Source organism: Dromaius novaehollandiae, chromosome 5, assembly GCF_036370855.1.
Source record: "Dromaius novaehollandiae isolate bDroNov1 chromosome 5, bDroNov1.hap1, whole genome shotgun sequence".
Classification (NCBI taxonomy): Eukaryota; Metazoa; Chordata; class Aves; order Casuariiformes; family Dromaiidae; genus Dromaius; species Dromaius novaehollandiae.
Genome location: NC_088102.1, coordinates 9,159,153 through 9,176,926, shown reverse-complemented (window position 1 = coordinate 9,176,926; position 17,774 = coordinate 9,159,153). Strand labels below are relative to the sequence as shown.

Below are 17,774 nucleotides of genomic sequence, written 5' to 3'. Positions count from 1 at the left end.
ACCATTTTGAAGCTAAGCGTTTCGGCATCTCCAGTCTGTGGGCCCCAGCACTCTTACAGTGGTTGCATGTGCAATAGCTTTGCTTTGGAGCCCCACTGCTGTGCAGAGCTGACTGTGAGCCTGTGCTCAGAAACTCTGCACAGGAGCCCTAGGGAAGAGACAGTGACTGAAGGTTGGCCAGGCCACAGGAAGGCTCACAGCGTGTAGACTAGCGCCAATCATCATGCCATATCACTGCAAAGACGGTATAGTCTGAGCTGCTGACACAGGAACCCATCTGGGACCTTGTCCTGGACCTTTGAGGGTTCAGTAGCATTCATGGAGCTTTGTGGAAGGATCTAGTGAAGCAGACAAAGAGTTTTCCCTTTGTGGACTATTTTTCCTATGATTTATACAAGTCACAGGATGACGGAACATTTACCCTGCGTGATGAATGAGGAAGGCAGCCCACGTGTTTTCAGAGGAATACTGAGAGGCCGCTTTCCTGGTTGTCCTGGGATCTGAAGCAGGGCATGTTGACATCTCAAGCAGGAGCATTTTCACACAGGACTCCCTGGCAATTTGGATTTTTTGAAAGAAAATCTGATTTTGAGACAGCACACATGGTGTCCTTCACTCAGGCACTGTGAGCATGGGTGCTCATGGCAGGGAAACATTATGGTTTTACATGAAGGGTGATTTCTAAAGTGTGAAAAGTCATCTTGAATTGTATTGAGGGATCCGGAAATGGGGCTGACACAGGCAAATAAAAAAGTGTATTTCTTTCTTAAAGGACAGAGTGTAACAATTCTGTAACATTCATATTGATCTATATTCAACTATCTTCAACTATTTTAGTGAGTAAAGAGGCTCAGATACTACTAGCTTGCACACAGGCAGAGAGGAGGAACAAAGGTTTGTCTGGTTCACCACCTCACTTTATGCCTGTGATTTGGGATACAGGTGCTGTTACCTGGTGTTGATTAAAAGAGTCTGAACTCAGACATTGATACATTGATATGTATCAATGGCAGCATGTACACATGCAAACTTGTTCCTGGAACTAGGAAAACCCTGAAGAATGAGGGAACTTTGGAGAATCAGTAAGTGGCAATTTTTGCTATACTTTCAGGTGACAGGTGATCCAGATGTGATTGCAATGTTCTTCTATCTGCTTCTTTCCTTGGAGGTACACAGCTCTGCCTCAGAAAAGATGACACTAATGAAGAGGGAGTGATCTTCCATTGGTGCAGTGATAAGTGTACTCTGGGCTAATGGAAGATGTGAGACTAGTTTGCTGTAATAACTGCCAGCTTTGGGTTTAGCTTTCTTTGATCTAAAATTTAGAGTGTTCAAAGCCTTGTTGGCAGGAGTCCTTTTCAGGTTTTCATGGGAACAGACCTCTCAGCTAGCTACTGCATGCCCATTCATTAGTCAATCAGAATGCTCCGGTTTGGAAAGACAAACATACGAACGTGAACCTGTATCATGTTTCTGCAGTGCTCCCTTTAGTTATGCAGTAGCTGGAGTCTGAGGGGGAGTGTGTTAATGTGTGAGGGAATTAGACAAGGTGGGCATAGTCCAGGTGTTCATCCATACCTGATACTTTCTGAGGAAGACAGGGTGAACTTTTCTCTGGAGCTCTTAGCACACTGCTTATGCAGAGATTGCTGTTGCATATTAGGAATTTGATTGCATTTGTGCAGTCTCAAATACTTTTTAAGGCAGGATTAAGAAGCTGAAATCCATACTGCCATTCAAACTGGGCCTGTCCAAAACTGCAGGCCAGAAAGTCCCTCATTTGGTTTTTGGTGTCACAGTGCCATAGCATATGTAACCATATAGGATCCTGGTGTTCCTGTTACAGTGGTGCTATTGTACATACTATGTGAAATTGCAGTCCCCTGAAGTCAGTGGGAATTTTGCCATTTGCTTTATGGCTATATCAGTGTCATCTGTTATCACAGTTGATGCAATACCCATGGTACAATGATACAAACGTCACAATGTGGGTGCTTGACCCTATGACATAAAAGCAAACAGACAGTAACACTAGCAGCCAGCCAAGGAAAATAAAGAATTGGCAGAAGATTAAGTTGCTAAAGATTTTTACAACTTTTTAAAATTATTCTGGATATGCAGAAAATTTCTGTTCTTTCTGTTAATTTGCTTTGAAGAAGAATCAGTAAATATTTTTTCAAGTAGTGAGGGACATTTCAACTACAGCAGAAGTCCAAAGTAAATGCTTCTCACACAGCAAGAATAGACATCAGTGCTTTTTTCTTAGTGCTGTAAAAATATAAATTTTATAAAGAGCTCCTTTAAGATCACCCTGTGAGGTCTAGATTGGGTTAGCTGTCAGCTACATCCATGGGCACAGTGTTCCCTGTGGACTAAGCACCTCTGAAAGCCAAGGGGCCAGCCAAAAGCAAACACTTAGGATGTAAATGTGTTTTAGACTCTGAATATGTCTCTGACTCTGCATCAGAAAGAGCAGATACTGCACCCGGTATCTGTGGAGATGAGCACCAGATGAAAATCAGCACAGAGCAGAAGGGACGTTTCAAGCTGCATGTGATGAATGTCACAAGCTCAGGCCCTCAGTGCTGTTCCACAAAACCCCAACAGCTGTATTTAAATAATACTGAAAAACTGTCTTGGTAAAAAGTAGCGCTGTCACTACCAGCTCTGAAGAGGGTAGGGAGCAGTGGGTGTTAACTGAACCTTTTCCTCCACCCTCTCATGAGAAGCAGCAGGGACAGCACGTGCTGAAGCCGCTCGGAAAGTGGCGGAGTTCCCAGTGAAGCGTGTGCTCCCCTGCTAGACCAGACAGCATTTTGCCTGAGGCCTTACCAGCATTACAAGCCTCGTCATGCTCTTGGTTCTGGTTGGAAGGAGTCAGTTATTTAGAGAAAAGCAATAGTGAGATCTCCCGTGTCAGTCTCTTCCCTGTAAACCATGGGCTTGTCAAGAGATTTTTAGCAGCACCATATCCCGCAGGTGGGAACAGTCAGGAGTCCCCCTTGGAGGAGTCTAGATACTTCTGGCTTTGCTAGGGGGATGGAAAATCAGAAGTCCCCCATGCCATCCAAGAAAAAAAAGGAAAAAGAAAAAAATACAAAAAAGGAAAACATTAAGCTGAATTAAACAGGACTGTGAATTAAGCACAGAACTGCCACCCAAACTTGTTTTATGAATATTTGCAGTATTCATTACCTTGAGCAAGAACTGTACAAATCTAACTGTTTTCTGATTTTTTTTCCCAATACCAAAACCATTCCTGGAATAAACCTAGTAAAATCCAACGTGGTAGAAGACAAAACAGTTTCCCTGTGCCTGCAGTGATAACAAGACATTGAAACCACGCTGTAGAGTGGTTTTGTTGCTGAGTGACCTGCCTTTGGGTTTCTCCTTAAAACTCCTTGAACAGTTGCGAAACTGGAACAAGCTACAGACATTTCTATCTGACTGTTCTAGGTACTGTGTTTTAACTGCAACACGTAGTAAATATGGTACATTTTACATTTAGTTTAGGGACTACATGGCTGTTTTATGCCAGAGTCTGGAAGACTGGACCCAAGGTAGGCTGCACATGGCTAGTGCAGCTAGCGCTGTTACTCATGTATTTGACGCTAAGGGGAGCTCTTGTAACAGAGAAGAGAAACATGCTGCGAACCTTTTCTGGACAGTGAGGAGGAAAGACAGTGTAGTGTAAGGCTGGTAGTGGCATTAGGTTAGGCTCGTGGCCTTATTTTGCAAAGCCTAAGCATTTGTCTGATCTGGTGGAAAAGGGCTATTTTCATGCAGGCAGCTGAAGTTCACAACAGGATATGCCTGTATCCCCCTGAGCTCCTGCTTGTAAGGCTGAAGACAAAACTTTTTTTCTTTTTGGACTATTTGTAATCTTTTAGGCTTCAGCCACAATTCTACTGGCTAAAAATTAGCTAGGACTGTTTTGACCCCTTGCTTTGTGTCTAGTCTAAAGAACAGGGTACATACTATAGAGAATCTTGCCTTCAGATGAACTAAAAAAAATCTCACATGTATTACACCTGTATTATTAACAGAGGAAACAAAATATTTTTGTGTGTCTTTTTACAGACAGGATAAAGGAAACGGGAGAGCTGTAAGACAAGCTTAAATTTTGGGGGGTTGGAGAGTCACTGTCAGGGAGCAGCGAGGGCTGGCTGCTCCCTAGGGAAGATAAGCCAGGAGCTGAGGGTGACCCCACCGCAGGCAGTGTCCTCACCAACGGGGCGGTCCCACAGGCTCTGAACACAGCGGGCAGAGCTGGGTACTGGTACCAGGGTCCATCAGCAGTTCCACAAAGGCAAGGGATCACCAAGGCCAGGGCCCAACCAGGGAGTCCAGTCAGGAGCAAAGGAGAAACAGCCAGGCGCAGTGCTAGAGATGAGGCTACAACATGTGTCCAAAGTCCATCCAGGAGACAGGGCCAAAGACAGGCCTGGAGACCAGCTGCAGCATACAGCCAGGGTCCATCCAGGAGACAGGCTACTTAAAGCACAGGTCCAAGGTCCGCTTAGGACGCAGAGCCTTGGAGGTTCACCTGTAGCATAGCTCAGGCAGTGACTGAAGGCCCAGGGCTGAGCTGAAATGGGGCTCGTGGACCTATGGGCAGGGTGTGGTCATCACTCAGGGATGTCATGGGGGCAGGATCTTGCATTCACTGCAGAAAAGCCACCAAGACTGCAGGTAATGAATATTCAGCCCTGCTGGCTCTAAAGAGCAGCCGTCATACTTAGATATATAAAATAAATGATAATTTATTTAAGCATAATAATAAGTTGAGGATCATAGATCCTTCAGAGTCATGGTGAAGTACAGAAAAAAAAATCATCAGCTGGGATTTCTGTGAAGTTTAGTTCTAGTGATGATAGTGAAAACTGATTATTAATCACAACTCATTTGGAGTTTTGTTATGGCGTAACAGGGGCTTTAATGTATTATACTTGCACGGGAGCTGCCTTCTGGATGCAGCATGAATGACAGAAATTGTTAAATTTTTTCCTTATTTACAGCCAAAAGATGGTTTGCTCAATACTTTCCATTTGCTTTTAACATATGAACAACGCAGTTCATGAAAAACAAAATTGAATGCTTTTTGAAAGAGAAGCACTTAGTTGTTTCACAAAAGGCAGTTATTTCAATTGAAATGCCTATGCACCCTCCTTCCAATGTCTGGGGAACTTTGGACAGAGGGTATGACTCATTTATATATAAGGTCTGAGCAAGATATTAACTGCTTTACCTTGGAGTATGACAGATCTTTTGTTTGTTGCTCACTTACTGCATGTTTGCATAATAGGCTGGCTCAAGCTGGAGGGGAGAAGAAGGGAACAAACTTTTCTTCTTCTGGCTGCATTTTCTGTCAAAATCTGATGAGAGGTTTAGATCCTCAACATGGTCTCAATTTTGTCTGCAAACTTGCATAATCTCTGTTATCTTTTAGGTATGGTACCCCGATTAGTCCAATAGCACCTCCCTCCCCTGACTGTCCAGGTCATTTAGGAAGATGCTGCTCAAGGTAAGTAAGGGTATCACCATCTCGACCAAAGATTTCTATCAGTGAAAGACAAGGCTAGAGCCTTTAATCAACAGGATGCTATGGTTTCTTGCTTAATTAGTCCTGCCTTCATCACAGCTTTGTCTCTGCCATTTTCCTATGGGTTTTATAACTCTTATGTTGTGGCAGGTGGAACTGTGTGATCTGACAAGTATTGTGGTAGCAGATAGGAAGATTATGATGTATTCATGAAAACCCAGCTATTTCTCCTAGCAAATAGGAATTGCACCTTTGAGTAAAGTTGCTTGCATCTTCCCCATTTTAGATGTCCTGCCTTTCCAGTAATTCACCTCTCGTTTCTGAGGCTAAGCCATGACTGCTTGCTCCTGTTACATGTATTGAATCTGCCTATTTAGACACTCACATGCTTCATTTCCTCTCATGATTTTTGGTTCTTCTGCAATTTAGTCATGCTTTTGATAGGTAAGTAGCTATAGTAAGATTGGGTGGGCTGTTTCAAACCCCCAGTCTCCCAAAACAAGTGTGTGTTCTGATACATTTGCTTGTATCAGGTTTTCACTGAATTCCTTTCTTGCTAGCCAGTTGGCTTCTCCATTAGATCAGCTTCTTTTAAAAGATCCAATAGACTAGCAGATTTCTTTTAGAAACGGAGAGTTTTTGTTAGCTGAGAGACCAATACTGCTTTTCGGGCCAAAAAGAACATGGAACATTTGTAGCTGCTTGCTGTTTCCCTGGCAAGCATCTCTTGATAGATGTTATGCTCAGACTGGTTAAGGATGGTGCAACTCAGTCAGCCAGATACAAAAATGATAATGAATTCAGGATACCTATTAAATGATGAAAGACACTCTCTTATGCTATGACTCTGGTCAACTTTATCCAAAAACACAGCCAGGAAATAGCTGGGAGCAACAGACTGGATTTTGAATTCAGTAATGTGCTAAAATAGATTAAGATTTCAAAATAATTGTAGTAATGTTGGCAGATTCATACTAGACATAATAAGAATAGGCACTTTGTTGCCTGGGGGCTGTACCAAGCCTACCAAACAATTGCCCAGATTGGAACTCGTTAGCTTTCACTCCAATGATTGCACCAAGAAAAAAGCAAATAGATGGTGGTAGGGAAAACCTCTACCAAGGATCTCTCTCTTTTTTTTTTTTTTTTTTAAAAAAAAAGGATTCATGCCCATTCCTAATCATGGTTTCTCAAAGGAGCTTTTTAAAAAAGAAACTCTGATTAGTTTAAAGTACCTTTCTCCTACTTCTGACACCTGTTTCCATGAGAACAGGAGCAGCAGCTAGAAATCACGTCATCAGAGTTCTTGTTGGTCGCAGAAAACTGCAAGTAGAGCACATGCAAGCATTAGGACCAGTCAGCATAGTGTTATCAGGAGAATACTGTCAGTTTATTGTGTTTTAAAATCCCTTCATATGCTTGCAGAAGAACTCCTTACAGTTGATGTTATTGGTTTTTTTTAACAAAAAGGACTTTCAGAAGTAATTTTCAAACTAAATCAAAAATTACTAGTCAGGAATAAACTTTGCTTTGGAAAACTGCACCACTCAGGCAGCTAATAACATGACGCCAAACTTGAAAAAGAAGAATTGAATGCAACCGCTTTATATCACGTCTCTTCCTTAATGATGTTCCATTGCATATAATTTTGATATGTGATAGCAAAACTTATTTTTATGAGTTGCTGAATCATATGCTTGCTTTGTTTAAGTTGCAAAGAACAGTCTTAGTCTTTTATGTGATCTGCTCAAATGTTCTGTTGGACCAGAGGAGTTTTGTAATGGAAATTCAAGCATACATGTTTCCTACTTTGCTGGGTAATACTATATAATCTGGGAAGAGATATCTTCTTATAAAGGATGACACCATGGTTTTCTCTCCATTAGTATGAATGATGAAGGAATGGAAGCCAATGGTGTACTTTCTCCCAAGGAACATAGTCCCTACACATGATTGTTATTACATTGCTGTGGAAGTTGTTTTTCAGATGTCTTTCATCTAAAATGGAGGTGTGGCCACTGTGCAGTCATATATATATTAAAAAGAAGCTATTTCAGTCATGGGCAGAGAGCATAACCCTTAAGTGCAGGCAGAACCCTAGTGACTACAATTGCCTATGGGTACTCGTGAAACTTCTGCATCAGAATCTGAAGCCATCAAAACTCACCTGATTTCGAGTTTCATTATGAAATACAAACTCCTAAATAGTCTGCAGAATCTCTCTGAACATTTGCAGAACTTGCAGTTCTGAGTAGCCCTGAACTAAGTATGACGGCTCCCTCCTCCTTCCACAAATTGATTTTTTTTCTCCTAATAAATATTGGACCTATCCTTCATCCAGAAAGCGGAGAAAAAAAACATAATTTGTGAAACATAAATTGCCATGTACTGTGGGCAAAACTGTCTTGACTTGTGGAATTTCACTGAATGTATTGCCACATAACATCAACTTTTAATTACTGATTCAGGTATTGACAGACAAAGAAGCCATAGAAACCCCTGCCCCAGCATGGGTCCCCCACGGGCCGCAGTCTCTTCAGGGGTGTCCCTGCCCTGGTGTGGGTCCCCCGCAGGCTGCAGTCGCTTGGGCAGGTGTGCCTCCTCCTCTGTGGCTGCTGCCTGTTCTTAAATATTTTTGAGCAGAGGCACCATGTGCTCCTCTACTTGGCTGAAGTTTGGGCATGCGGCGGGGGGGTGTTTTCATCCATTTCAGAGCCGACTGGAACTGTCTGTGACTGGCACAGGGCAGTTCATGGACTCCTTCTACACGGATCACCCTTGCGGCCCCTGCTACCCAAATCCTGCCGTTTATGCTGCATAAACCACACAGGTTAGAACAAAGTTCTGCTTTGAACAAATCTCGTCTGTCGCAGTGGTCAGTAGCAGATATTCAAGGAAGAGTATAAGGGTCATGTATAGAGTGATCCTTCCTTGCTCTGCCTACCCCATTTCTGGCAATTGGTAATTTAGGTTCAGATTTATAGTATAAAAACCTTTTTCCTGTATCTGGATGCAGGGACATAAATGTGCAATCTGCTTTTTAAGCCTGTTCTGCAATGAGCTGTTGCATGCCATATCCAGAAGTTTGTATTTAATTGATCTAAGGCTAATAGCAACTTTTTTATTTTTTTCCCAAAGGAAAAACCTACAAGAAAGTAAGGAACAAAGCCTGGAGGCTGCAGGTAACTCCTGTGCATGTTACTTTTGCAGAGAGAGATTGGACAGCTTGTAATTGATGCAATTTGTTGCAATAACAAAATGTTCCTGACCTTTTGTTGATCACAAAGCATACTTTTAGTATGTCAAGTAAAATCAAATATTGTTCCTTTTCCCCTCCTGCTAGTTCTCAAGGATGTGTTATATACTAGGCTGCTTAATAAGAAATTTGAACTAAGTAGATTAGAGCAGAATGTTATAGTTGAAGACCTTAATGGCCACCAAACTGCTGCCTCAATTTTCCGTGTTCATTATTTTCTGTGTTTACTCAGAGAAAAGCAAGTAGAACATATATGTATGCATATGAGAGTGAGGGAGCTTTCAGCATGACATTGAAGGACGTAACATTTTAATGGAGGGCTTTTTTTGCAAAATACGGACATTACAATGGTTCACAGCCAGTTTATGTTAACTGCCAGGCAGTTCCCGCAACAAATACTAATGGCCCCGTCAAGAAATGATACTGCCACTGCAAGAATTAATCACTTTATTCTGCTTATTGGCACCTGGGGGTTCTATTCTAGTTCAGCAAAGCATAACTTTTCAAGATAGAAACCAAGGGACGAAGTCTTCAGTTTCAATAGAAGAGAGCTTGGCAAGGGGCTAAAGTCAGAGAGAGGAGTGGAAAGGACACACAGTGCCTCATGGTGGAGGTCATTCCCATTCTGTGCTCTTTTCCCACCTAAGAGATCCATACAACAATAAGTTTTATCAGAGGCACCAGCTTTTCTGCATTAACCCTGACATGCCTCCTGTGTAGTCCTTACACCAAAATGAGAACATAGCTGTGAGCAAGCTGAAACAGCTTTATTTCAAATGTAAATTCTTTAGTTTGACCCAAAACCTGGCCAATGATGACACAGAGAACTAAACAGTTGATTACCTTGGATTTGCAGGCTGCTCTGAGGAAGTCACTACTTACATTCAGTGGATTTGGGGAAAACTGCACATTTATAGTGCTGTAATGTTGGAGAGGCAGTGAACATCTCAATTTTGTCTAAAAGTTCTTTCAGACCACTTGGCTTTAGCCACTATAGAAATTCTTTTGAAAGGTACTGAGTTTTGTAGCTGTCATGTATAATCGTGGTGTGATTTTGCTGCTGTTTTTTGCAGTTAGCCTCATACAAAATGTAGTAATGTCCAACAGAAAAAGTTTTTCATTTCTGAACTGCCTTTCCCTCCCAGATTATAGATATTGAGCCAAGTTGATGATGAGAAGGTGAAATTCGGAATGCTGAGAAGAGGGAACAAGGCAAATAGCAGGATCATAGCTCTGGACTTTAGCAGGACTTTGGCCTGTTCATGGACATGCTTGGAAAGATCCCATAGGATGCAGTCCTGGAAAGGAGAGGGGTCCAGGAGAGCTGGTTGATTTTCAAAGATCATCTCCTCCAAACTCAAAACTGGTTGATCCCAACAAGCAGGAAATCAAGAAAAGGCTGCAAGAGGCCTGCATGGATGATCAAGGAGCTCCTGACTAAACTTGAGCATAAAAAAGAGTGTACAAGAGGGACGGGACAAGCAGGGACAGGAGAGCTAGGAGGAATATAGAGACACTGAGCATGCAGGGATGGGGTTAAGAGAGCTAAAGCCCATCTGGAGTTGAAACTGGCAAGGGACATGAAGGGCAACGAGAAAGGCTTTTACAAGTACATAAGCAGCAAAAGGAAGGCTAACTTTGGCCTGAACAGGCCAACATCTGCTCTCCTGAAATCCAGGATTGTGATCCTGCTTTTTGCCCTGCTCCCTATTCACACTACCCTGAACTCAACCATCTTGTGGTCACTGTAGCCAAGGCTGCCCCTCACTTTCACATCTCTGATCAGTTCTTCCTTGTTTGTGAGGATGAGGTCCAGCAGAGCGTCTCTCCTTGTTGACTCCTTGATCACCTGTGTTAGGAAGTGAGGATGATCAAACACTGGAACAGGTTGCCCAAAGAGATTGTGAACTCCCTATCCTTGAAGATACTCAAAACCTAACTGGACATGGCCCTGAGCAACCTCTTTAGCTGACCCTGCTTTAAGCAGGGGGGTTGGACTCAACCATTCTGTGATTCTGTCTCTTGCAAGTACAGGTACATATTCTCTTTTTCTATCATCTTATTTCTGTGGTGCAGTATCTCCGAAGCCAGCTGGTAACCAAAAAGTCACCTTTGCAAGGGATGAAGTCAAAGAGTTAGAAATCTACAAAAAATAATCATTCTACACAGTCTTCTCACACTGAGTACTTGAAAACTCATGTCAAGTAGCTGAAAGAAATTGCTGCCTCTGTAACCACTGTAGAGGTGCAGTCAAATACCAGTATTTATACACTCACTGGGGAGAGCTAAGTAAAAGAGTCTGAGAATTGAAAAAGTGTCTGAAGTAGAATTCCAAATCCTTTTCAAAAGTGTCAGTTTTACAGGTATTACAGTTGTTAACGATTTGACTGTGACAGTGTAACAGATGCTCCTCTAAATGAAAGGGAAACATAATAGCAGGGACACCCATGATGCATCTCTGCTAGGAGTTAGAGGAGAGTTCAGGAATCACTTGGCCACACTTGGCCACAGTGTGCATACATTATGGGACTGCATGTAATCACTCAGGGATGTGCAGGGTGATGGGATTTGCAATATTGTGATACCTGGAGAACACAAGATATGGATCACCCAGGCTTTTGCTGTGATTTGCACCCTGTTGTGAGCTTCTCTCTAGTGCCATGGGTGGTAGTTATAGGTGGGTGATATTTTCATTCTTGCATGATAGACAGTGTCACAGTGCCATTAAGCAGGGCTCAGTGTGGTTTCAGAGTAGGTGATGATGGGTTGGAGAATCTCATAGCAGGAGTCTGGAGATCTCCCTGGGGACTTAATTCTGTATTGGAGGTTGCACCATAAAATAGGAATAGGGGCACTGGGACTCTTACCACAATTTCCTTGTGGTAGAGAATTCTTTACATGATCACAACCTCTCTTGTTCCCCTCCCCACAAATAATGCTGGTATTGTCTGAAGAGGAGGATAGATGAACAGACAGTAGAATCGAGTAGTACTGAACAGAGGCAGGCTAAGCCATGGAGGGCAGCACACATGGTACACAAGGATAGTCTTTCAAATGCCCTCACAGAATGGACACATCATAATTTTTGGTATTAATTGCCATCATGTACATTGAAGAATCATGATGCTACCAAAATATCAGTACATTGCCTCTCACTAGTAGTAGTGACTGTGAGAGCCGTATGTGAACAGTGTAGTTTAAATCTTAGAGAAAGCTGTAAATGACACAGTTAAAACCTGTTAAAACTTGACACTGCATTGAAGCCTTGTCTCAACAAGCATTTTCAAATGCATTCATGAAAAAAATAACTATTATGGATTGTCATATATAGTTCTGTGTCCAATATGCCAGAATACCTTTGTGACAATCTATCTGAAAATATGTTCTAGCCATCATATATAGGCTGTGCTGTAGCTCGTTTTAAACAAAGGTAGCTTCCTTCAGAAGTTTTCCTAACTTAAAGCAGCTTTCCTACCCCTGAGAAGCCAAGAAATATCCAAGAGATATGTGCAGTCTTAACCTTTTTGATATGTGCTTATCCCTAGATACCGTTTTCAGCCAATTTTCTTCTGAAGAGTGTTTATTAATATTTTTTTCATGATGTGTCTACAGAGAGAAGGAAGAGCAGAAAGATCTAGAGAAGAAGCTGAGAGGCCAGAGCCAGGTAATCCTCCTATATGACTAAATGGCAAGAGGATCTGCTGAGATTTCTACTAATAAAGGTGAGAGTATTTGACTCCCTCTTTATTTGCAGAGGTTTTGAAGGGAATAATCACAGCCACTTGCCATGATACAGTTTTCATGGCTACCCTCCTCTGCTACCAAAGGAAAGAATCCTTTGTCTGTTATTTCTCATATTTAGGACCTGACCAAATGAGATTCTTTCCAGAAAGAATGCTCACTTTTGTTGTTGTCTCTGATCAGATCTACTGCCACTGATTTAAAAGGAGATGGTGAGGGGGCTTTTGTGCCCTACCCAGTAATTTCAGCAAGTGTGGAGCATATTTCTGTGTCATTAGATGCAGTTGATCTTCAGCTGAAACAATACTCCTTCAGAATGGTGAGGACTGAGCATACACTCTCTGCTATGTGGCTGTGAAGTCTAGTGGCTTAGCTAAAAGTTACTGCCTCCCAGATGAGATGTGATATACAACTGTGAGTGATGTTCAGGTAAAGTCACAGGTGAATTTAGACTCATGTGTTCCAGCTTTGTAGTGAAGAAGGATAAATATATCCATGGTTAGTAACAGCTGAATGGAGGTTTGAAAAGATTCTCCTAATCACCTCTCAACTGTTATTACCAACTCACACCTGAGACTAGTACTTACTAAAAGAGCACAAGTGGGCTGAGCTGTGGGCTAACACAGCACATCTGTGTGCATATGCGACATATCAGCAGGCATACTGTGTCTGGGGCCCCTAAGGGAGATGACTATAGTCAGCAACCTTCCTTAAAAGTAACTAGTAGTGTTTCCCATATAGATTTAGAATCACTTGTCTCTCTTTGTTCTTGCCTGAGAAGGTAGACTCTAGCTAAGAAAGATAGTGATAGGGCACTGCTGGCACAGTATCTGTGATATATATTGTTGTGCAGAAAGAAAAGGTTCTAGGAAGGCATGGTGCTTTCTTTGAAGCATTGTGTATTTGGGTTGCTCACTGTAAGAAGCATGTTCCTGTGCAGTGATTTTTAGCTGGTGAAGTGACCCTAGAAGAAACATCCTTACTAGCTTCTCCAGGTCAGAGTAACCAAAGGCGTCACGGAGGTGCAAAATGACTTCTTTGTTGACTCGCCATTCATTTGGTAAGTCCTTAAGTATGTTAGTGATTAGAAAAGTTTGTGTAAATAATATCGTGTATTTGCTATTGAATGAGGCTGGTGCTCCCACATTGCATTATTAACTCTTTGTTGCTGCTTTCATTCCCTAGCTTGAGCTGTAAGTATGAAAATAAAATGTAAGTGCTTTCCTTGGGCACTAGTTTTTTAAAATACATGATTCATAATGCCTTGAAAGAATGTTGACTGGGGAAGACAAGCACTGCAGTCTTGAAAAAGCATTAACTGCTCAGGAAATGAAATTTAAAATTAGTAGAGAAACTAGAGTCACTTTCCTTTGGGAAATATAGAAAAAGGAACAAACAGCAGCAGCTGGTTTCATTGACCCAAGTGATACCAGGGAAAGGTATATCTTCTGGCACCTATCAGTTGTCTAGCATCATTGTGAAGTGCCATGTTATTTAGCCAAAAAGAGCAGCAAAGTGTCCTGTTCACCTCGTTGCGAGAAAAACAGCATTGCTTTATTGTACCCCAAACTGTTACCTGTTGATACTAGGGCATAGTACTTGCTGTTCTCTGTTCAACAGTAGGTCACTTTCCCTTGTTGCTGGGCTTTAGCACACAGGTATTTCCTGGTTACTAAGTTTTGGGGGTACTAGATGATGCAGGTGGGTCTTGAAACAAATTCTGCAGTAATGAGGGCAAAGTACAGGTGCCATCAGACATAAGCAGAACATTCTAGCTTTGGCCATGTAAAAAAAAAATAAAAAAAATCAAAAGAGACAGAAAAGAGGTGTTTTTAATTTCAATTTCAAGATGAAGAACTTGCAAGGAAAAGGAATGCCTTCCTATGAAAGGAGTATTATGGGAATACTGGTATTCTACAGGTGTCATAATGGGATTTAGCAGAATGCAGCAAAGGCATGATGTTTCTCTTAGAAAACAGTAGCAACAGAGATACACTATTTAGGTAGTCAGGAAAAAAAATTTAAGTTTTTTTCTGAGTGAAGTTGGTGCTAGTCCAGTCTGACCATCTTCATAGTTCCATAAACAATGCCTTGATGGAATCTGTGTATTCTTGAGAGAGGTGAGACTGTACTGACCATGCAGAATACTGAAAGGGACAATACTGTTTTCCTAAAGACATCAGAATATTTGCCAAGGTCTAATCCCACATAAAGGGGGGGGGGGGGGGGGGGAAAGAGACTAAGTTAAAACTCTGCTTGCCTCCAAGGACAAGACTAAAGCTACCCAGAGCCTACCTCAACTGGCTGTTCTCCTGAGCAACAGCTGTGTGACTGACTAGATAACATATCTTTTTTTGGAGCTGCTTTTATCTTTGGCAATGAAAATTCATGAAATGTGCAAATATGGGTCTTTCTAAACTGTAATTTAAGTGGTCATTTGTTCTGGGACTTATTACAAGTCCTTAAATGTAGAGCTTTGTATCTTCCATTTTAATACCAGGTACATTGCTTTTCATTATATTCTGCTGTATAAATTATGTCTGATAGGAGGATTTGAAGTGCTGGAGTTGCATCAATTGGCAAAATATAGCATACAAAATTGCATGTAGTTTTTTGAGGAAGTTTGTGGGTTTTTTTTTTGTTTTTGTTTTCCTGTTACCTGCTTCGCTTCAGCATCATGAAAATTCTTAGGCATTTGGGCAGATTTAGACTTAGACTCAGGAGCTCTGTGCTCCTGAGAAAAACTAAAGGGAGGGGTTGAGTAGAATATGTGAGGTTTACTTCAGTGAAGCTTTCTTCTTTTAAAGTCTTCTCTAACACCTGCTACAGCACTTCTGTTGTTTGCTTTTTCTCCACATGCAAGATTCAGATTGAGCATAATGATTTTGCATAGATGTGGCAGACTTCCCTGCTGCTTTCCAGTCTTTCTGATAAATCTGAAAGCAATATATTCTGCATGATTTATGAGTATATTGAAAAATACTTGTTCTCCAAGTGTCTGGAATAAACCAAAGTGGCAGTGGGCAAAGTTGATCTATAGAGAAACTTCACAAATCATGAAGGAAAGGTAACATGGATTAATCTTTCCTGAAGAACTACTGGTAAAATCATTAAAATAACACTGTTTTATTTGGATATATGCTTTTACTATCTGTATTTTAGAAATATCACAAAAAAGGTCAAACCAATGCAATTTATAGCAAAGCGGTAATAGAAAATTTCCACAGCCATTTACAGCTGCTAACAAATATTTTTGTGTAAGTTAATTGTATTATAGGAAGAGGTCTCACTTTAAAGTTATTCTCTAATCATTGGCAGATACTTCCAGTGGACAGAGAAATGAGAGAATATTTCTTTGGAAATGAGAAGTTAAGTTTTCTGACCTGCACTGAAAGGAGCTCAAACTGTAGAGTCACTTTCTGCTGTCTTTGCTAATTGAGACCAAACTTGGCTATGGGTTCATCAAGTCAAATAGTTCCAGCCAGCTGTGTGCATCCTGTCCCTTGACTCTGATGTCCACCTTGTATTTTGGTTGGAGCACATCAGACTAGCCTGATACTCCACGCTGCCTTCTTCCATGCACAGGCTAGGTAGTCCTTGAGTAGTCCTTGCAAGCCTCATAACTGTTCCCCTAAACTTACTGCACAAGTAGGCTGCTGCTTTCTGGTGGGAAAGACCAGTCTCAGAGGCACTAATCCTTGTGGGACCAGGGCCAGTGAGGAAGTGGAGGGCTGAAAAATTCCTTAGGCCTTACTCTAGCCTTGTTCCAAAGGTATTATGGATATTTTGGTTGGAATGCTGCTCACTCCTTTCCCCAGCCTGATGCTATGCATGAAGTGGACCTGCTTCCTGAGAAAGAATGGTAGTCACTGCGACCCTTGCAGCAGCAAGATACACCACAAACTCAAGCGATAATACATGTCTCCATGGTCACAGTTGTTGCTCCCACCTGTGATTGTCTTAATTCTCCTGTTTTGCTTTTCTTTGGGAAATCATTTTCTCTTCTTGCTCCTGGCTACAAGTCAGGAAATCTGCTTTCTCTTGCTTGCCACCATCAGTCTTTCCCCTTCTGTTGCTTTTCTGTAATCTCCTCAATGACCTTATTCCATTCCCTTGTAGTTTTTGAACTAAAAACATTTTGTAGAATGTGATCACAGGATCAAACTTGCCCTGCACAAATCTTATGTTTGCACTCAAAATAACATTCCCCTTGCATAATGAAAATGCTTGTCTGGTGACCCACCCCATGTACTGAAATACTCCATATGCTAGTACAATGTCCTTATTCTGAACTCATGTCCTCCCTTCACTGGAGATGAGGCAAACTGACATAAAGTTGATGACCAGAGAGAGTCAAAGTGCTATGGACTTTTGACACCCACATATGAGCTGAGAATGGAGAAAGTTTAGGGAATTGGTTCTAGGGGAAAAAAAAAGTACTCTAGTGAACTGATTTTAAAAGAGCTTTTATGAAAATAATAACTATGTGTTACAGAGAATGAATTAAAAATAATGTGATATAAATATTGCATGGGAGAAATACACAGGAGTATAATTACATAAATTCAGCAGAAAGAAAAGAATCTAATATTGACATTTTTAATAAGTTCTTAAGAAGCCAAGAAACACTAGTAAATGGCTCATCTATTCTCTCTATTAGAAATAAATCTTGCCAAGCTTCAGATTTTAAGCTGCAAGAAAATCAGGGTCTTTTTATACCAGAAGGTAAGAAACTCGGCATGGACACAGCTTCAAACCACACCAGAAAAGAGCTCTTCTATTATTTAATCACTAATACAAAGCTGCATTATTCCAAATACTAGTCTGTTACACTGCTCCTATGCAGGCTGGATTTAAACTTTAGATACACTAATAGCTGGTGTCTGCCAAAGCCTGATGTAGTTTTGTGGCCAATTCTAGCTGTTGACCTGAAGAGTTTATTCTTTTAGCAGCATTTCATCCCTGACTACTTCCTTTGTTTCTCAGCCTTAAGGCCCCAAAGGACCACTTCAAACCCTCCCACATAGAGGTTCTTCACTCCTTTATTTTGCTTTTGTGGTTGGCTTTTCTGATTATACTGGGTTTGGGCATCAGAATAGCTCAGCAGAACTAAACCTCACTTTACATATTATGGCAAACCTTTGAAATGCTGTCCAAGACTTTGTGAGGCTTTTCTCCCCATCTTTCTGCACAGACAAAATATGTCTAGAGAAATTCCTAACACAAAGTGGCAGG

General features: G+C 41.4%; 1 protein-coding gene across 5 annotated transcripts in view; it reads left to right on the top strand.

Annotated features, from left to right (window-relative positions):
• Nucleotides 1–17,774, top strand: part of ESR2 (estrogen receptor 2) — a 91,846-nt gene that overhangs the window by 7,074 nt on the left and 66,998 nt on the right. For 2 of the 5 annotated variants that reach the window (XM_064511958.1, XM_064511956.1), the window contains exons 2-6: nucleotides 5,450–5,524; nucleotides 8,256–8,372; nucleotides 8,681–8,724; nucleotides 12,411–12,462; nucleotides 13,480–13,599. The gene's annotated coding sequence lies outside the window, so the exon portion shown is untranslated. Of the gene's footprint in view, nucleotides 1–5,449; nucleotides 5,525–8,255; nucleotides 8,373–8,680; nucleotides 8,725–12,410; nucleotides 12,521–13,479; nucleotides 13,600–17,774 lie in introns of all 5 variants that reach the window. The other 3 variants (XM_064511957.1, XM_064511955.1, XM_064511959.1) reach the window with 2 other exon arrangements.